Source organism: Mobula birostris, chromosome 20 (genome assembly GCF_030028105.1).
Source record: "Mobula birostris isolate sMobBir1 chromosome 20, sMobBir1.hap1, whole genome shotgun sequence".
NCBI classification, from domain to species: Eukaryota; Metazoa; Chordata; class Chondrichthyes; order Myliobatiformes; family Myliobatidae; genus Mobula; species Mobula birostris.
In genome coordinates, this window is record NC_092389.1 from 55,117,396 (window position 1) to 55,139,221 (window position 21,826).

A 21,826-nucleotide genomic window follows, 5' to 3' on the forward strand; every position below is an offset into this window, starting at 1 on the left:
CATGCTGTCCTGGTGCCCATTTAAACTAATCCCTCTGCCTGCCTTTGACATAGAACATAGAAATCTACAGCACTTTACAGGCCCTTCAGCCCACAATGCTGTGTCGATCATGTAACCTACACTAGAAACCGCCTCGGATTTCCCTATCGTATAGCCCTCTATGATGCTAAGCTCCATGTACCTGTCGTAAAATATCCTATTGTATCCGCCTCTACCACCGCCGCAGGCAGTGCGTTCTACACACCCACACCCTGTGTGAAAAACTGATACTTGACGCCCCCTCGATACCCATTTCCAAACACCTTAAAACTATGTCCCCTCGTGTTAGTAAATGCCTCTGGCTATCCATATGGTCAAAACCTCTCATCATCTGATACACCTCTATCTGGATACATCTCATCCTCCATCGCTCCAAGGGAAAAGGTCCAAGATCACTCAGGCTATTCTCATGTGGCATGCTATCCAATCCAAGCAACATCCCTGTAAAGCTCCTCTGTACTACCTCGAAAATATTCACATCCTTCCTGTAATGAAGTGACCTGAACTGAACACAGTACTCCAAGTGGGGTCTAACTAAGGATTTACAGAGACTTAAAATTACCTCACAGCTCTTGAACTCAATCCCACGGTTGATGAAGGCCATCAGACCAGACGCCTTCTTAACAACACTGCCAACCTGCGCAGCAGCTTTGAGTGTCGTATGGACACGGACCTCAAGATCTCTCTGGTCCTCCTCACTGCCCAAGAGTCTCACCATTAATGTTATATTCTGTGTTCAAAATTGACCTGTCGAAATGAACCACTTCACACGTATCTGGGTTGAACTCCATCTGCCACTTCTCAACCCAGTTCTGCATCCTATGTATTTCCCGCTGTGATCTCTGACAACCCTCCAGACTCTCCACAACAACCCCAACATTTGTGTCATCAGCGGTGCCTTCTGGGAGTTGTAGTCATGAGACCGCGCATCATCACTGGCTCCCTGCAAAAACATTTCTCCCCAGATACCACATACATCGCTGAACCGGATTCACAGAGGCGTTGAAGGAGAACCACGGCCGTCTTTGTGGGCACGGAGGCCGCGACCACCGACAGCAGAAACTCGCTGCACTCCGACATGGCGATGGGGCGGAAGATGAGGGGCTAAGTCTGGGGCAGTGTTCCAGCCGACCTATCGTAGCTCAAACCACGTCTATGCTTTTCTTTCACTGGCTAAGATGTCTGTCGGTCAAATGAGATCTCACACGATGAATAGTTAATATAAACGTCAGGCAGCCTTGCAAACAGTTAAAGCGAAAGGTGATTAAGTGTTCCAAGTCAGAGAACAGACTGTAACGTCAGTGAACGTATGACGTCGTCACAGTTCTCTCACTAAAGATACAGGATAAAATTAAATTTGTGATGTTTATAACGATTGTGGTGAATTGTACTGTTCAGATATCTTGTCCTACTGAGGAAAATAAATTTATTGTGAAACCTGCAGAAAGGTTTCTTGGTGCAACTGGTGTTATGTGAGAAGCTGTAATTCAAGCTCTGATAGGTGGTGTATCTGTATCCCAGTCTACTTGTGAAGGTACATAATGGGATTAAAATATTGCAGTAGAATGCGAGAAGCCAGATTTATAATTTTCAAGACTTTAAGAAGTTTATTTCTGATTTCTCAGATGCTCCCGATGATATATGTATTCAGGAAACTGGTAATTTGCACATTTTAAGTTTTTATGTGCACGATTCTATTGTTGTTCGGCGTGACAGTTTAGTTGGTGGAGGGGTGGCCAGTTTTACAAGCAAGTAGCAGGGTATAGAGTTGCTGATGTCGATGAACTGGATGTGGGATTTGTTGTAGAAATATTTGATTCAACAGGTAGGTGAACAAAAGTAGTTAATTTTTACAGCACTTGTGGAAAACTTTCTATTGATTTGTGAGAAAATGTATGTAGATCTCGCTCACCAAGGGTTGTATGGTGTGGAGATTTTAACGCAGTTAGTTCACTGGGTGAGGATTTGCGGAATGATGGTAATGGTTTAATTGAAGAAGAGGTTTTCTACTTGTCTGTCTCAATGGGTACGAGATATAATGTTCACAGTAGTTCTGGAACTGCAACAGAATGTTGAGGAAGATGCGTATTTTCACAATGAAAGGTTATGCCACGTTATTCAGCAAACTGCGTTGGAAGTGATTCCTCTCACAAATGGAATTAATAGGAGAAAGACTGCATCATGGTGGGCTGAGGAGTGTGAAGAGGCAATTAGGGAGAGAAACAAGGCGTTTAGGATAGTGGAGATGTATCAATCTCAGAGTGAGCTTATTCAGTATAAAAGGACACAGGCCGTGTTGCGGAAAGAGGTGAAGATTTCGATAAAGGTTTTCTGGAGGTTATATTGTGATCATATCTGAAGAGACTGGCAGTTGAAACGTCTCCAGGAAAGTAGTGTTTGTAGTAGTGCCTGTTCTAAAACCTGGGAGCTCCCGGTCTGATCCTTCTAGTTAGAGGCCACTATCGTTAGGTCTCATTTATGTAGACGTATGGAATTTATAGTAATCGAACGCTTGAGCTATATTTTGGAAAAGAGAGGTGGTTTTGCGTTTTATCAGAGTGGATATCAGAAGGGTAGAATAACATTGGATTCAGTTTTACATTTGGAATATCATATTAGGAAAGCAGAGTTATACATATAGATATTGTAATAGCAAAATATTTTGATATTGAAAAGTCAGATGATATTCATAGAAGGACGGACTTTTGACTAAATTTTGGAAATGCGCTTGAGGGAACGATTGAATAATTTTCTTCTGAGTGTTTTATTAGGACATCCTGTGCAGGTACGGGTGGGCAAGTTATATTCGGGTTCTATTAGATAGAGACTGGGACCCCACAAGACAATATTTATTATTTCATATTATGATTAATAATGTTTTCTCTGAGATTGGTTCTGGTGTGCGTAAATTACTATCTGTAGATGATGGAGGTTTATGGATTGGAAGTAGAAATTTCAATTTTACTGAATATAGGATGCAATTAACAATTAATAAGGTCGAACAGTCGACAAATAGATGGGATTTATGCTTTCAGTGGCAAAAAAGCACAAGTCATGTGTTTTATAAACAGGATTAATAGACCTGTACTTGACCTGTACAGTGGGTGGTGGAAATTTGTTCATGTAAGGTTGTCATTTGTTCAGACGCCTTTTCCGTTTTGAAGAGTCTTAAATCAGGTAATTTTCGCAGTAGGACAGATTTACTGTTGAAAACTCACCAAAAATTCTTTCCTACACAAAGTACTATTATATATGTTCACTTCTTATTGGTCCCTACACATAGAGGTTCAGTTACAAAAGCTGTTAAATTTTCAACTGTGGATAAGCACCTTCCACCTCGAAAATCAGAAGCAAAGGGGTTGGTGGTTAAGAATTACAGCAAGACTGTTGGGATAATGGACCTCAAAGGAGACACCTTTACAGAATACTAGCCAACGGGGTGACCAACTGGGGCACTCTTTGAGAGAAGGGTAGTGCAGTCTGATGTGACCAGAATGAACATTAAATTTTCCTGAATGATATTGGTATCGCTTTGCTTCGGAAGTTGAAAAAAAAAGAAACCCTCAGTTTATTAAAGAAGAACGACGCGTTGCAAGGCAAATATAGCTCCTCCTCGTTTAACGAAGGACACTTTGGATGGCATCATTTCTGGTTGATCTGCCACCCCTGTGCCTGTGGTTGTCATTCTGGAGACGTGCAGCCCTTTCATCCGCCGTCTCTTCATCTCTTCTGCTGTTTGTTCTTTGTCTCTGATCCTGGAGACGTGCATTTCTCAGCTCCTTTGTCGCTTCATCTTTCCTCCTTCTATGCCAGTTGTTATCATTTTTGAGACGTGCATGCCTCTCCTCCTCTGTCTCTTCTTCTCTCATCCTTTTTGTCCTGATTCTTTGATCCTGGAGTCGTGCGGCCCTGGGCTCATCCGATTCTTGTTCACTCCCTCTCCTTGCCGCTTCCCGACGACGTTTGGTGTCATAATATCCCCCTTCTCTTTCCACACGGCATAATTAGGCTGACTATATTTTCTTTACCCTAATGCTGGGATAGTAACACCGCAGCCTCCAGGATGCTGATTATTCCTGATGATGTGGTTGGCGCTCTCCTAAATGGACGTGATGTAGGCACCGCTGTCCCTTGACTGCAGCAAGGGTTTGATGGGTGTCTCGAAGTACGTCATTACAATAAGATTAAATTATCTCTTATTGATGGGCGGTAGTTTGATCGGTCCAGATCCTGCATATGCTGATAGGCATTATCAGGAAGTGACTGCACGAAATGCAGCTGCCCTGCTCTGTTGCTCCGGTTGGTGTCGCTGCTGTGAGCATCGTGAGTCGCTGCTGAGGCTGGCCGTACGCATGCGTCGTGGTGTGGCTTCGCGGTTTCCATCATGGCTGACATCGGCTCTCGGGTGAAAGCAGGCCTGTTGATTTTTGCAAGTGAGCAATTGTATACGAATATGTAAACTGAACTTTGCCTCCATTCTGTAAGTTAGCGCATTTTAAGTCGATTTAGCCAAAAATAGTGCCGCTGTAATGCACTGTTTGCACTAATTGGAGGTCACAAACAGAGCATGAGAGTTTTACTTTATTGTCGCCAAACAATTGAAACTAGAGCGTACAATCATCACAGCGATAGTTGATTCCGTGCTTCGCGCTCCCTGCAGTAGAAATCGATGGTAAATATTAAAAATTTAAATTATAAATCATAAGTAGAAAATAGAAAAGAGAAAGTACGGTAGTGCAAACAAAAAAAACGAGAGTCAAGTCCGGATATTTGGAGGGTACGGCGCAGATCCGGGTCAGGATCCGTTCAGCAGTCTGATCACAGTTGGAAGGAAGCTGTTCCCAAATCTGGCCGGACGAGTCTTCAAGCTCCTGAGACTTCTACCGGAGGGAAGAGTAATGGAAAGTGTGTTGGTTGGGTGGGTCGTGTCCTTGATTATCCTGGCAGCACTGCTCCGACGGCGCACGGTGTAAAGTCAGTCCAAGGACGGAGGATTGGTTTGTGAGGACGGAAGATTGGTTTGTGTTTAGTAGTGTACAGATAGATAGATAGATAAAACTGTTAGGTTTATGGGGGAAGGGGATAAAACAAGAAGACAAGGAATTACATTGACATGACTTAGAATTTGGCACACTGTGCTTCATTGTTCCTTCGTTCGGGTTGGAAAACATCACTCTGGGTCGGGTAGTCTTCATTTGAAAGTTTTCTTAAGTTATTGCAGTAACTTTAATTTAATTCAGGGTATTGTGTTTAGTTACTTACAATCTATAGGACTTGTTGGGGGTAATTTAGGTTTCATTTGAAAAAGGAAGCAGTGAGGGTTTTATTTCCCAATTCTCAACACCACACTCCAGTCCAGTTAATGGTCGGAATGTTGCTTTAACTTGTGTTGACTGTCCTATGCAAACCCCGCCCTAGTACTTCATGTCAGCCAATCATTCAAGGGGAAAGCAGAGACTGGTGTGATTGACATTGGATTAGCCCAGAGCATCCGACGAGATCCCCGCCACTTTGTGGCAACGTCGGGCTGGGAGTTCGGTGGGCGGGAATGGGAGTAGATGGACATATCCACAGACCAATGTGCTGGGGTCATTCCGGAGTAGTTTTTTGACAGACATCTGACGGGTCCAATGCGGTGACGAGTCTCCCGGACGGTGCTTTTCCCCTCCCCCACACACAGTATCCTAACGTCCCGGAGCTGCCGGTCGGTGGGACAATCCGCCCGGGGATAACACTTTGGAGATCAGGCGGTGATTGTGAGGAGCCGGAGCCCGGACTGGGACATTGCGGCCGCCTCTGGCTTGTGCTCAGCACGGGGCTTTATTAATGAACTAAAGCCCCGAGCTGACCTGACATTTCAGCGCGCTGATCCCCTGATAATTTCTGACAAGCACAATCCCCACGGTGACAGATTGTGATTAAGTTAATGAATTAATACTTAGACTATTTGTGGGAGTTAGTTTGTCCCAACAAAGGTGTCTGATCAATTGAATATGCTTCCACTGTAAATCTGCCTTGAGACTCGTCACAGCTCCAAATCTGCACACACCCCACATGCATGTTAGGTTATCCCAGAGCAAGAATCATTTCACACAATGGCTGTCTCCTTTGGAAAAAAATAACAACAACAAAAAAACTGTGGTCAACGTTCATATTACATTTATTATTAAAGTCTGTGTACATGGGAAAAACCTTGGATTTGAAACACCTCCAAATGCACCAGGTCCCCGAACTCAGTGTTCACCCCTGAATCCGCCAACACACCCATTCTTCATATATCTGCAAATCGGTGTGCACCCACAAATCTGTGCTCACCCACAGACCCACATTTAACCCTCAAATCGCTGTGCACCCCCAAAGCAACCGACATCCCAAAATCCCTGTGCACTCACAGATTCATTTGCATACCCCTAAATCTGTACACATCCGTAAAGCCGCGTGCACCCCAAATCCGTAAGCACCCCCAGATTCACCGACAAATCCCGAAATATGCGCACACCGCTAAACTGGTGCCTACTCCAATCAGTGGATATATGAGACTATCGCAGAGCAGGAATCATTTCAGACACTTCACAAAACAGCTACCTCCTCCTTAAAAACAGCAAGAGCAAAGTTTAAATTGCAAACACACGTCCACATGCCTATTCCCCATATAATCATTGACATCCACTTAAATCTGTGCACCTCCCCAAACCCATCCTCACCCCCGTGTCAGTGGGTGCCCCAAAATCCAGTGACACCCCCATATTAGTCAAAACATTCCTAAATCAGCGCAATCCTCAAATCTATGTGCACCCCGAAATCCGTGCTCACCCCAAACCTGACAACAGGCACAAATCTACCAACATACACAGATCCGTGTGCATCCCAAACCCGCTGACTCCCCCACACGCAGATTGGATTACCTCAGAGCAGGATTCATTTCAACCAATTCTCAAAATATCTGCCTCCAACTTAAAAAAACAATAGCAAGAACAGAAGTCAAAGTTCAGGTTGCATTTATTATTAAACTGTGTATCAATGAAACAACCTCGAGATTCAAAACACCTCAAAATCCACCGGGATTCCCATATCTGCAAATCTGTGTGCACTCCCCAATCTGTGCACATCCGCAAACCACAACTCAGTGTTCACCCCCAAATCAGTGTGCATCCCCAAATCCATGAGCACCCCAAACCTACCGACACCCCGAAATCCACCCACATACCCACATCTGTTCGCACCCCAAACCCGCCGACATCCCCACATTCACATTAAATTATCACAGAGCAAGAATCATTTCAATCACTTTACAAAATCGCAGCCTCCACCACAAATCAAATAGCAAGAACAAAGCTCAAATTTTGAAGTGCATTTGTTCTTAAAGTATCTATAAATGAAACAGGCTTGAGATTCATTACACCGCGAAATCCAATAACTCCCCAAATCCGTGTACATCCCCAAAATCACCGAGACACCCAAATTTGGGCGCAGCCCTAAATACTCCCAAATCCCTGTGCACCCTCGTGACGGCGTAGCTACTGAGAACACACGGCCATCCTGTCTACCCAACACTCCACTCCCCCGCCTATTCTGTAGCACACAAAAAGGGAACAAACAGGCCTCTCCCGGAAACCATAAGCCGTTACCTTCTGACAGAACATTGGATCTTTCCAAACAGTGAAGAATTACACAACATCCAAAATTTACTGTGCGTGTCAACCGTCATCACAGTGCGGGGTGGGGGATGTGGGGACGGGTGGGTGCCGGGCAAAGCGAGCTACAGGAAAGGCAGGGGAAGCGATCGGCAGAACGGGCGAAAGAGACAATAAGGGAGAGAAGAAGAGCAGTGAATGGGTAGGGTAGGGAGGAATGTGCGGAGGAAAGAGTGGGGCAGCGGGGAAGAGAACGGATAAGGAGAGGAGGACATAGAGAAAGAGATTGAGGCGCGTGCTCTCTCTCTCTCTCTCTCGCTCCCTTTCTCTCTCTCTCTCTGTCTATCTCTCTCTCTCTGTCTGTCTGTCTGTCTGTCTCTCTCTCTCTCTCTGTCTCTCTCTCTCTCCTTCTCTCCTTCTCTCCTCTCTCCTCCACACTCCTCACCCCTGCCTATTCTGTAGCACATAAAAAGTGAACAAACTGGCCTCTCCCAAAAACCACAAGCCTTCATATTCTGAGAGAACATTGCCGCTGTCCAAACAAGAAGAATTATACAACATCAGACAACTCACATTGCGTGTCAACCGCTATCACAGTGCGGGGTGGGGAGTCCCAGCAAACCGATTGTCAATTTTCTCTGCACTCTTTCAATTGTGTTGATAATTTTCCTGCGGGCAGGTAACAAAAACTGCACGTAGTACCTGAAATTGGGCCTCACCAACGTCTTATACAACTTCAGTGTAATATCCTATTTCCTAGAGATAGCAGTTTCAAAGAAATAGTCTTAAAGTCTTGACTATTAGAAATCAAGCTTCTCCATTGTACATTTTTTTTTTCTGATGGTTTTTATCTGGACGTCTTGTAAAGGTATGGGTGGGCAAGTATGACATTGAATTCATTTTTATGTTTGGAAGATAATAATAGGAAAGCACTGTTAAATATAGGTGTAACGGCAGTATTTCAAAATTCAAAAGGCAGATGGTATTTATCGAAGGAAAGACTTTTTTTGAAATTATCGAAATGAGGATGGAGGGGGTGATCAACTTTTTCAATTTTACTGTATATAGGATGTATTCGGAATAATATGGTCAAGCATTCAGCAAATGGAGAAGGTTTAAACTTTCAGTAGCTACAGGACAAGTTATGTGTTTTACAAACAGGATTAATGGACATGCAGTTGATTTGAAATGATCGCGTCAAACTCCTTAAAAGGTGTCTGTGGTAAGATTTCCAGGCATATGGATGGATAATAAGCTGACATGGAAGTTCCAGATCAGAAAATAATTGATAAATATAAAGAAACATTAAATATTCTTAGTCATCTCTATGGGTATTCTGGGGTGTTACATGAAAATATTTGTTGAACAATTTTGTTTGTATAACTGGATCTGTTCTTGATCATGGCTGTGGTTTATAGATCAGCTTCATCTTCAAGTTTATTGTGTCTAGACGTGATACAAGCACAGGCTTTCAGATCGTGTTGTGGTGCAGTCAGGTCGTCCCCTGTTTCCGCCTTACTGGTTGAAATTGTGGAGGTTGAATTCAGTGTGAACATACTGGATTAATTTAAGGGGGGAAGAAATGATCATCCTGTTAAAGATGTGCTGAAGAACTGTTGGAAACTTCACAAGAAGACTGTTTTTGGTTTAGGGTGCCTGGGTTCTTATCACTCTTGAAATATGGGTTCGTTGGGTTATGCAAAATGTCCCACAGTCGCGTTCTTGGTAACCCCACCTTGTTTCTTTCAATGCCTTTATTTGATTATAGGATACAGGATTTAATGAAGTCTAACAATTCTGTTATGCCTGGGAATTTGTTGGTTCAGTGTATATTGAGGAAATTATTGAGATAGTTTAACAATTTTTACAGAAGGATCAATATATAATTTAACTGGGAATGTTGGTGTTGTTGTGATCTGCGTGAATTATAGGTAACAATAGAGAAACGACCTACCAACCATTTATCAGGATTTACAACAGAATCTGTTGCAATCATTTCGTGCTTGCAGTGGGTGGAGAAAAATTATCCGTGTAAATTTGTAATTTATTCAGATTCCTTTTCGGTTTTCAAGATCTTAAAACAGGTTTTACTCGCAGCAGGTCAGATTAACTGCTGGAAACTTAGGAAACGTTATTTCATAGTCAAAGAAATGGATTTGGGGTGCGCACTGATTTGGGGGTGCATGAAGACACGGTGAGCAGTCGGTAGACCGGCGGGATCTGCGAACACAGATTCATAATTACCTGAAGTGGCGTCACAGGTAGATAGAGTCGAAATGAGAGCTTTTGGCACATTGGACCTTATAAATCAAAGTATTGAGTACAGGAGATGTGATGTTATGTTGAAGTTGTATAAGACGTTGGTGAGGCCTAATCTGGAGTATTGTGTGTAGTTTTTGTTACCTGCCTGAAGGAAAATTATCAACAAAGTTGAAAGAGTGCAGAGAAAATTGACAATCGGACTTGAGGAGTCGAGCCTTAGAAAAAGATAAGGACTTCATTTCCTTTAATGTTGGCAAATGAAGGGAGATTTCGCAGATGTAGACAAAATTATCAGTGTTGTTGACAGGGTAAATGCAGGCAGGATTGTTCCTCTGAGGTTGGGTGAGATGGAAACTAGAGATCGCAGTTTAAGGGTGAAAGGTGAAATATTTAAGAGAACCTGAGTGGGAGTTCCTTCACTCAGAGGGTGGTGAGGGTGTGGGAAGAGATGTCAGTGGAAGTTATGGATTTCATTGCAGAGAAGTTTGGATCAGTACATGGACGGGAGGGTATTGAGGACCACGGTCCAGCTGTGGTTATGGGACTCGGCAAAATAACAATTCGGTACCGACTCAATGGGTAAAGGGGTTTGTTTCTTTGTTACAGTGCCCTCTCACTCCTGATAAAGTGTAGGTGAATGGGAATTGGTTGGGTCTGTTGTCGGGAAGAAAGTGATGTGCTTTAAGGCTTTCCTGCTGGGGATAGAAGTGAATAGGTACTGGACATCCATGGTCAATGTGAGGCAATAAGGGGCAGGGATTCTAAAGTTGTTGAAAAGCATACAGATACAGACACCCACATGCACACGGGGAGGTAGACAGACAGACTCTCTCTCTCTCTCTCTCTCTCTCACAGACACACACACACACAGACACACACACACACACACACACACACACACACACACACACACACACACTCACACAGACACACACACACACAGACACACACACACACACACACACACACACACACACACACGCTCTCTCCATCTTCCCATTGCCATTCACCCCGCTTCCCATAAATTGCTCGCTCCTCCTCCTTGACTCAAACTCTGCCCGCTCCCCGGCACCATTTTCACCCCTTCCCACTCTCGCCACCTCCTATTCCCCGTTCCCTCATCGTCTCCCTCTCTCCCACTCCGTCTTCCTTTCTCTTCCTCCTCTCTCCTCACCTATTTTATTCTCTTCCACACTCTCCTTCTGTCTCTACACCCTTCATCCGTTCCCATCCCCACTGCCACACTCCTTCCTCCACACATTCTACCCTCCCCTACCCACTCACTCCCCTTCTTCTTTCCATTTTGTCTCCTTCTCCCTTTCTACCCAACGCTTTGCCTGCCTCTCGCCTGCGTTCCAATTCCTCCTCTGCTGCAGCTCGCTTTCCCCGCCACCCTCCCGTCCCCACCCTCACCCCGCACTGTGATGACGGTTAACACACACAGTGAATTGTCTGATGTTGTGTAATTCTTCGTTGTTTGCACAGCGACAATGTTCTCTCGGAACATGAAGTCTTGTGGTTTCCGGGAGAGGCCAGTTTGCTCCCTTTTTGTGTGCTACAGAATAGGCGGGGGAGGGGAGTGTGGAGGAGAGAGGAGAGAGACTAAATATATATATAGCCTCAATCTCTTTCTCTCTGTCCTCCTCTCTTTATCCGTTCTCTTCCCCACTCCCCCACTCTTTCCTCCACACATTCCTCCCTACCCTACCCACTCAGTGCCCTTCTTCTCTCCCTTGTTGTCTCTTTCTTCCGTTCTGCCGAACGCTTCGCCTGCCGCTCGCCTTCTCCCTAATTCCCCCTTTTCTGTAGCTCGTTTTGCCCGGCGCCTACCCGTCCCCACATCCCCCACCTCCAGCCCGCACTGTGATGACGGTTACCACGCATGCTGAATTATAGAGCTTGTAAAATTATTCACTGTTTGGAAAGTTCTAATGTTCTCTCAGAAAATAACGGCTTGTGGTTTCCGGGAGAGGCCGGTTCGTTCCTCTTTTGTGCGCTACAGAACAGGCGCGGGTGGGGAGTGTGGAGTAGACAGGATAGCCGTGTGTTCTCAGCAGCTACGCCGTCACGACAACGACCGAGCGCCGTCTGCGAGCTGGTCTCTGACACAAACACACAGACACACAAAAAGACGGACAGACACAGACGAAGACGCATATAAACACACAGAGATGCAGACATACAGAAACACTTTAAAAATGAATGCAATTTGCATTTTGAACCTTTGAAGATGGAGGCACCTATTTTGTGAACTGTTTGAAATGATTCTTGCTCTGAGATAATGTAATGTGCATGTTGGGGAGACAGCGGGTTTGGGGGTGCACATGGAAATTGGGCTGCACATTGATTTGCGGGTGTGCGAAGGTTTCAGGGTATGTTTGTGAATATCGGTCACCCCGTTGTCTAGTATTCTGTAAAGGTATCTCCTTTGAGGCCCATTATCCTAACAGTCTTGCTGTAATTCTTAACCACCAACCCCTTTGCTTCTGATTTGCGAGGTGGAAGGTGCTTATCCACAGTAGAAATTTTAACAGATTTTGTAACTGAACCTCTATGTGTAGGGACAAATAAGAAGTGAACATATAAAACAGTACTTTGTGTAGGAAATAATTTTTGGTGAGTTTTCAACTGTAAATCTGTCCTACTGCGAGAATTACCTGACTTAAGACTCTTCAAAATGGAAAAAGGATCTGAACAAATGACAACATTACATGAACAAATTTCCACCACCCATTGTACAGGTCAAGTACAGGTCTATTAATCCTGTTTATAAAACACATGACTTGTGCTTTTTTCCCCACTGAAAGCTTAAATCCCGTCTATTTGCCGACTGTTCGACCTTATTAATTGTTAATTGCGTCCTATATAGGGTAAAATTGAAATTTCTACATGCAATCCATAAACCTCCATCATCTACCGATAGTAATTTACACACCCCAGAACCAATCTCAGAGAAAACATTATTACTCATAATATGAAATAATAACTACTATCTTGTGGGGTCACAATCTCTGTCTTATAGAACCCGAATATAACTTGCCCACCCGTACCTAAACAGGATGTCCTAATTTTAAAAAAAAAGTCAGAAAATAATTATTCATTTGTTCCCTCAAACGCGTTTCCAAAATATAATCAAAAGTCTGTCCTTCCATGAATATCATCTGCCTTTTCAATATCAAAATATTTTGCTATTACAATATCTATCTATCTATATATACTGAATCCAATGTTATTCTACCCTCTGATATCCACTCTGATAAAACGCAAATCCACCTCTGAGGGAGAGAGAAACCGGGGAATTATAGACCGTTTAGCCTAACGTCGGTGGTGGGGAAACTGCTGGAGTCATTTATCAAAGATGTGATATCTGCACATTTGGAAAGTGGTGAAATGATCGGACAAAGTCAGCATGGATTTGTGAAAGGAAAATCATGTCTGACGAATCTCACAGAATTTTTTGAGGATGTAACTAGTAGAGTGGATAGGGGAGAACCAGTGGATGTGGTACATTTGGATTTTCAAAAGGCTTTTGACAAGGTCCCACACAGGAGATTAGTGTGCAAACTTAAAGCACACGGTATTGGGGGTAAGGTATTGGTGTGGGTGGAGAATTGGTTGGCAGACAGGAAGCAAAGAGTGGGAATAAACGGGACCTTTTCAGAATGGCAGGCGGTGACTAGTGGGGTACCGCAAGGCTCAGTGCTGGGACCCCAGTTGTTTACAATATATATTAATGACTTGGATGAGGGAATTAAATGCAGCATCTCCAAGTTTGCGGATGACACGAAGCTGGGTGGCAGTGTTAGCTGTGAGGAGGATGCTAAGAGGATGCAGGGTGACTTGGATAGGTTGGGTGAGTGGGCAAATTCATGGCAGATGAAATTTAATGTGGATAAATGTGAAGTTGCCACTTTGGTGGCAAAAATGGGAAAACAGATTATTATCTGAACGGTGGCCGATTAGGAAAAGGGGAGGTGCAACGAGACCTGGGTGCCATTATACACCAGTCATTGAAAGTGGGCATGCAGGTACAGCAGGCGGTGAAAAAGGCGAATGGTATGCTGGCATTTATAGCGAGAGGATTCGAGTACAGGAGCAGGGAGGTACTACTGCAGTTGTACAAGGCCTTAGTGAGACCACACCTGGAGTATTGTGTGCAGTTTTGGTCCCCTAATCTGAGGAAAGACATCCTTGCCATAGAGGGAGTACAGAGAAGGTTCACCAGATTGATTCCTGGGATGGCAGGACTTTCATATGAAGAAAGACTGGATGAACTGGGCTTGTACTCGTTGGAATTTAGAAGATTGAGGGGGGATCTGATTGAAACGTATAAGATCCTAAAGGGATTGGACAGGCTAGATGCAGGAAGATTGTTCCCGATGTTGGGGAAGTCCAGAACGAGGGGCGACAGTTTGCGGATAGAGGGGAAGCCTTTTAGGACCGAGATTAGGAAAAACTTCTTCACACAGAGAGTGGTGAATCTGTGGAATTCTCTGCCACAGGAATCATTGGCTATATTTAAGAGGGAGTTAGATATGGCCCTTGTGGCTACGGGCGTCAGGGAGTATGCAGGGAAGGCTGGGGCGGGGTTCTCAGTTGGATGATCAGCCATGATCATAATAAATGGCGGTGCAGGCTCGAAGGGCCGAATGGCCTACTCCTGCACCTATTTTCTATGTTTCTGTTTTCCAAAATACCGTTCATGCGTTCGATTACCATAAATTACATACGTCTACATAAATGAGACCTAACGATAGTGGCCTATAACTAGAAGGATCAGACCGGGAGCTCCCAGGTTTTGGAACAGGCACTACTACAACCACTACTTTCCTGGAGACGTCTCAACTGCCAATCCCTTCAGATATGATCGCAATATAACCTCCAGAAACCCTTTATCGAAATCTTCACCTCTTTCCTCAACATGGCCTGTGTCCTTTTATACTGAATAAGTTCACTCTGAGATTGATACATTTCACTTTCCTAAATGCCTTATTTCTCTCCCTAATTGCCTCTGCACACTCCTCAGTCCGCCATGGTACAGCCATTCTCCTATTAATTCCGTTTGTAATGGGAATCATTTCCAACGCAGTTTGCTGAATAACGTGACATAACCTTTCATTGTAAAAATACACATCTTCGTCCACATTCTGTAGCAGTTCCAAAACTATTGTGAACATTAAATCTCGTACCCATTCAGACAGAGAAGTAGAAAAACCCTTCTTCAATTAAACCATTACCATCATACGGCAATCCACCCCACAGTAAACTATGTGCGTTAAAATCCCCACAACATACAACCCTTGGTGAGTGAGAACTACATACATTTTCTCACAAATCAACAGAAAGTTTTCACAAGGGTTGTAAAAAATAATCACTTTTATACACCTACCTGTTGAATCAAATATTTCTACAAAAAATTCGTTATCCATTTCATTGACCTCCGCAACTCTATACCCCGCTACTTGCCTTATAAAACTAGCCACCCCTCTACTAACTAACCTGTCACGCCGAACAACAATATATTCGTGCACGAAAAAAACAACTTAAAATGTGCAAATGACCAGGTGCCAGAATACATATAACATCGGGAGCATCTGAGAAATCAGAAATAAATTATTTAAAGTCTTGAACATTATAAATCTGGCTTCTCGCATTCCACTGCAATATTTCAATCCCATTATGTACCTTCACAGGTCGACTGGGACACAGATACCCCACCCATCATTCAATTACAGCTCCCCACATAACACCAGTTACACCAAGATACCTTTCTGCAGCTTTCAAAATAAATGTATTTTCCTCAGTAGGACAAGATATCTGATCAGTACAATTCACCACAATCGTTATAAACATCACAAACTTAATTTTATCCAGTACCTTTAGTGAGAGAACTGTGATGACGTCATATATCCACTGCCGTTATATTCTGTTCTCTGACTTGGGACACTTAATCACCTTTCGCTTTAACTGTTTGCAAGGCTGCCTGACGTTTATATTAACTATCCATCATGTGAGATCTCATTTGACCGACAGACATCTTAGCCAGTGAAAGAAAGGGATAGACGTGGTTTGAGCTACGATAGGTCGGCTGGAACTCTGCCCCATACTCAGCCCTTCATCTTTCGCCCCATCGCCATGTCGGAGTGCAGCGAGTTTCTGCTGTCGGTGGTCGCCGGCCTCCGTGCCCACAAGGACGGCCGTGGTTCTCCTTCAACACCTTTGTGAATCCGGTTCGGCGATGTGTGTAGTATCTGGGGAGAAATGTTTTTGCAGGGAGCCAGTGATGAAGCGCGGTCTCATGACTACAACTCCCAGAAGGCCCCACTGATGACACAGAAGTTAGGGGTGTTGTGGAGAGTCTGGAGGGTTGTCAGAGATCACAGCGGGAAATACATAGGATGCAGAACTAGACTGAAGGGCGGAAGATGGAGTTCAACCCAGATACGTGTGAAATGGTTCATTTCGACAGGTCAATTTTGAACACAGAATATAATATTAATGGTAAGACTCTTCGCAGTGTGGAGGATCAGAGAGTTCTTGCGGTCCGTGTTCATACGACACTCAAAGCTGCTGCGCAGGTTGCCAGTGTTGTTAAGAAGGCTTCTGGTCTGATGGCCTTCATCAACCGTGGGACTGAGTTCAAGAGCTGTGAGGGAATGTTGAGTCTCTGTAAATCCTTAGTTAGACCCCACTTGGAGTATTGTGTTCAGTTCTGGTCACTTCATTACAGGAAGGATGTGGATACTTTCGAGGTAGTACAGAGGAGCTTTACAGGGATGTTGTTTGGATTGGAGAGCATGCCACATGAGAATAGCCTGAGTGATCTTGGACCTTTTCCCTTGGAGCGATGGAGGATGAGACGTATCCAGATGGAGGTGTATCAGATGATGAGAGGTTTTGACCATATGGATAGCCAGAGGCATTTACTAACACGAGGGGGCATAGTTTTAAGGTGTTTGGAAATGGGTATCGAGGGGGCGTCAAGTATCAGTTTTTCACACAGGGTTTGGGTGTGTGAAACGCACTGCCTGCGGCGGTGGTAGAGGCGGATACAATAGGATATTTTACGATAGATACATGGAGCTTAGAATCATGGAGGGCTGAACGATAGGGAAATCCAAGGCAGTTTCTAGTTTAGGTTACATGATCGACACAGCATTGTGGGCTGAAGGGCCTGTAATGTGCTGTAGATTTCTATGTTCTGTGTCAAAGGCAGGCAGAGGGTTTAGTTTAAATGGACACCAGGACAGCATGGAAAGGATAGGCCGAAGTGCCTGTTTCAGTGCAAGAATGGAGGGTTCTGTCCCAAAGATCGACTCTATTCCCCTCAACAGATGCTGCCTGACTTCACAAAGTCCTTGAAAAGTTGCATTCAGTTCTGCTTGGCATTCTATCCAAAGGACGTTGTGTGCTGGATTTCAGCAGAGGAGACTCGTCAAGATTGACGTGGCTTGCGTCCAAAAAAGCCTTAAGTCATAGGAGCAGAATTAGGCCATTCAGCCCATCGAGTCTGCTGCCTTTCAGTCATGGCTGTATCCAGAATCGCACTCAACCCCACACACCTGACCTTCTCGCCATATCATTTAACGCCCTGACCGATCAGGAAACGATCAACTTCGGTCTTAAATGTACCCATAGAAATGACGTCCACCGGAGTCTGTGGCAGAGTATTCCACAGATCCAATTCAAACTATTTAATAATCAAAATAATACCCTCCTCACCTTTGTTTGAAGAGGTGGCCCCTCAAATTTGTAGTTGCTCCCTCTAGTTCTTGGTATCCCCATAACCGGAATTAGCATGTCCACATCCACCTTATCTCGTTCTTTTAACATTCGGTAGGTTGGAATGAGATCCCCCCCCCCACCCCCTCCCCCAGCCGCCATTCTACTGATTCCAGTGAGTACAGGCCCAAAGCTGACAAACGCCGCTCATATGTTACCCTCTTCATTCCCGAATCATCCTTGTGGACCTCCTTTGGACTCTCTCCAACGGCAGTACATCCTTTCTGAGGTACGTGGCCCAAAACGGTTGACAATACTCCAACTGCGGCCTGACTGGATACTTCTGAAGGATCAGCGTTATCCCCTTGCTGTTATATTCATTGGGCGAGATTGGACAGTATTGATCTACAGAGGGATCTTGCAATCCAAGTTCATAATTCCCAGCTAGTGTTTCCAGTGTCAGGCAGTTAGGTTGCAGTTGTATAAATCTCTAGTTTAAACACATCTGGAGATCTGCATTATAAAATCGTAACAACACGGAGGTTTCGGATGGTGATTAGAAGAGGTTTAACAGGATGCCACCTGGATAAGGGGAGACTGGACAATATAGGGGAATTTTCTCTGGAGTGGCAGAGGCAGAGGGAGGTCTGACAGACGTTTACAGGAATGTGAGAGGCATAGACAGAGCGGACACCGGGCATTTTTTTCTCCAAGGAGGACATGTCTAATACCACCGAGCATGTACTTCAGGAGAAAGGGGGAACATCACCTCATTGATCCTTTTTACACGAATTATGTATTTTTGGTAATTTAGTATAATTTTGTATCATTTCATTACACGGCTGCTGATAAAAACAACTTAGAAAAGACAATAGCGTTAAACCTGACTCAGAACGTTTAAAGGAGATTTGCGTTTCAAGTTTTGTTTTTCATACCCATCGTGGTGAGTGTCTGGAGTGAATGTCAGGGGTGGTGGTGGAGGCAGATGCGAGAGATGTTATTGGATACCGCATGAATGTGAGGAGAATGGAGGGATGTGGAGCTTGTGTAGGCAGAAGGGTCTGGTTTAGTAAGGCATGAAATGACCAGTTCAGTTGGTTCAGAACAACACAGTGAGCAGAAGGACTTGTTGAAGGACAAGTACAGCAAGTAGAGCAGGTTGATAAAGTGTTCCCAGTCGGAGAACAGACTGTGACGTCAGTGGATATACGTCGGTATCACAGTTCTCTCACTATCGCTACTTTACAACTGAAGAAAATTAAGTGTGTGATGTTTATAACGGATATACTGAATTGCACTGATCAGACATCTCGTCCTACTGAGGGAATTAAAATTATTGTGAAAGTTGCAGAAAATTATCTTGGTGTAACTGATGTTGTGTGGGAAGCTGTCAATGAAGTTCTGACGGGTGGGGTATCTGTATCCCAGTATACTTGTGTAGGTACATAATGGTATTAAAATATTGTAGTGAGGGCCGGCTGGTGACACAACGACATCGGCGCCCGACTCGGAAACCCCTCCGTTCCCGGGTCCGAAACTAGTCGTGTCCGCACCCGAGTACGCTTTCCATCCGTGCCTGTTTGAGTGTCGAGATCGCAACTCGACCGCGTAAAATACAAAGGGAAAATACTGCGAAAATATCTCTGTGAAGAGTAGCGCGCCACACAGGCTCTCTCTCGCTCAGCGCCTTGCAAAAGCCATGAAAAAGACATCATCACGGACGCACGCAAGGACACGCAGACGCACGCGCACAGACGTGCACGCACGCACAAGCAGACGCACACGCACAGACGCGCACGCTCGCAGACTCACAGACCCGCACGCACGCAGCCACACGCCAAAAAAAAACTTGCAGTGGAACGCGAGAACTCTGAATTAAAATGTCAAGTCTTTACGAAGTTTATTTCTGATTTGTTTGTCAAATTCGCCCGATGTTGAAATGCAGGATATCGTGCACTCTATCTGAAACATCCCGGACCCTGGCACCTGAGATGCAAACTGCCATTCCGAGTTCCATTCCTGCGTACACAGAATTGCCTGTCTGACCCGTAACTATAGAGTCCCCTATCACTACTGCCTCTCTCTTCTTTTCCCTACCCTTCTGAGCCACAGGGTCGGACACTGTGCCAGAGAAACGGCCACTGTTGCTTCCCCAAGGTAGGCTGCACCCCGCCCTCGCCCCACCGTAACACTCAAGCAGGAGTACTAATTGTCAAGGGGTACAGCCCCAGGGGTACTCTCTAGCACCTGACTCTTCCCCCTCCTTCTCCTGACTGTTACCAACTTGTCAGTCTCCCGTGGCCCCGGAGTGACTACCTACCTATAACTCCTTTCTATCACCTCCTCGCTCTCCCTGACCAGACGAGCAATTCTGTGGACGCAGGAATGAAACTCGGATGGTAGTTTGCCCTCCAGGTGTCAGGGTCCGGGTTGTTTCAGATCGAGTCCACGATATCCTGCGGTGGGAGGGAGAACAGCCAGAGGTCGTGGTACATATTGGAACAGATGACAAAGGTAGGAAAAGGGAAGAGGTCCTGAAGAAAGACCACAGGGAGTTAGGAAGGAAGTTGAGAAGCAGGACCGCAAAGGTACTAGTCTCGGGATTCCTGCCCGTGCCACGTGTCAGTGAGGAGAGGAATAGAATGAGCTGGAGGATAAATGAGTGGCTGAGGGATTGGAGCAGGGGGCAGCGATTCAGATTTCTCCATCATTGGGACCTATTTTGGGGTAGGTGTGACCTGTACAAAACGGACGGGTTGCACTTGAATCCGAGGGGGGGGGCAATATATTGGCGGAGAGGTTTGTTAAGGCTACTGGGAAGAGTTTAAACTAGAGTTGTTGGGGGGTGGGAACCGAACTGAGGAGTCTGCGGAAGAGGCGGTTGGCTCACAAATAGAGAAAGCTTGCAGACAGTGCGAAAGGGAGGATAGGCAGGTGATAGAGAAGGGACGCGCTGAGACGAACGGTTTGAGGTGTGTCTATTTTATTGCAAATTGTATTGTGAACAAAGCGGATGAGCTCAGGTCGTGGGTCAGTATTTGGAGCTGTGATGTGCTGGTCATTACAGAGACTTGGATGGCTCAGGGACAGGAATGGTTACTTCAAGTGCCGTGTTTTAGATGTTTCAGCAAGGACAGGGAGGGAGGCAAAGGAGGTGGGGCGTGGCACTGGTGATGAGAGATTGTGCCACGGCTGCAGGAAAAGTAGACATCATGGGAGATTGTCGACGGAGTCTCTATGAGTGAAGGTTAGGAACAGGAACGGGTCAATAACTTTATTGGGTGTCTTTATAGGCCGCCCAATAGTAACAGGGATATCAAGGAGCACATAGGGAAACAATTACAGGAAAGGTCTAATAATAACATAGTTGTCGTGATGGAAGATTTTAATTTCCCAAATATCGACTAGCATCTCCATAGAGCAAGGGGTTTAGATTGGATGGAGTTTGTCAGGTGTGTTCAGGAAGGTTTCTTGCCACAATATGTAGATAAGCCTACAAGAAGAAAGACTGTATTCGATTTGGTATTGGAAAATGAACCTGTCAGGTGTCAGATCTCTAAGTGGGAGAGCAGTTTGGAGATAGTGATCATAATTCTATCTCCTTTACAATAGCATTGGAGGGATATAGGAACAGACAAGTTAGTAAAGGGTTTAATTAGAGTAAGGGGAAATATGAGGCTATCAGGCAGGAAATTGGAATCTTAAATTGGGAACAGATGTTCTCAGGGAAAAGCGAGGAAGAAATCTGGCAAATGTTCAGGGGATGTTTGTGTGGAGTTCTGCACAGGTACGTTCCAATGAGACAGGGTAGTTATGGCAGGGTACTGGAACCGTGGTGCACAAAGGCTGTAATAAATCTAGTCAAGAAGAAGAGAAAAGCTAACTAAAGTTTCAGAGAGCTACGTAATGTTAGAGATCTAGATGATTATAAGGCTAACAGGAAGGAGCTTAAAAAGGAAATTCGGAGAGCCAGAAGGGGCCATGAGAAGGCCTTGACTGGCAGGTTTAAGGAAAAGCCCGAGGCATTCTGCAAGTATGTGGAGAGCAAGAGGATGAGAAGTGAAAGAACAGGACTATCAAGTGTGACAGTGGGAAAGTATGTGTGGAACCGTAGGAAATAGCAGAGGTACTTAATAAGTACTTTACTTCAGTATTCACTGCGGAAAATG

General features: G+C 44.8%; 1 long non-coding RNA gene across 2 annotated transcripts in view; it reads left to right on the plus strand.

Annotated features, from left to right (window-relative positions):
* The first annotated feature begins 4,281 nt into the window (after positions 1-4,281).
* The window catches only part of LOC140185210 (uncharacterized), a 41,761-nt gene continuing 24,216 nt past the window's right edge, over positions 4,282-21,826 (plus strand). Inside the window, exon 1 of one of the 2 annotated variants that reach the window (XR_011882525.1) lies at positions 4,282-4,472. This is a non-coding gene — a long non-coding RNA (uncharacterized lncRNA). Of the gene's footprint in view, positions 4,473-19,634; positions 20,172-21,826 lie in introns of those variants that run through there. The other variant, XR_011882524.1, reaches the window with a different exon arrangement.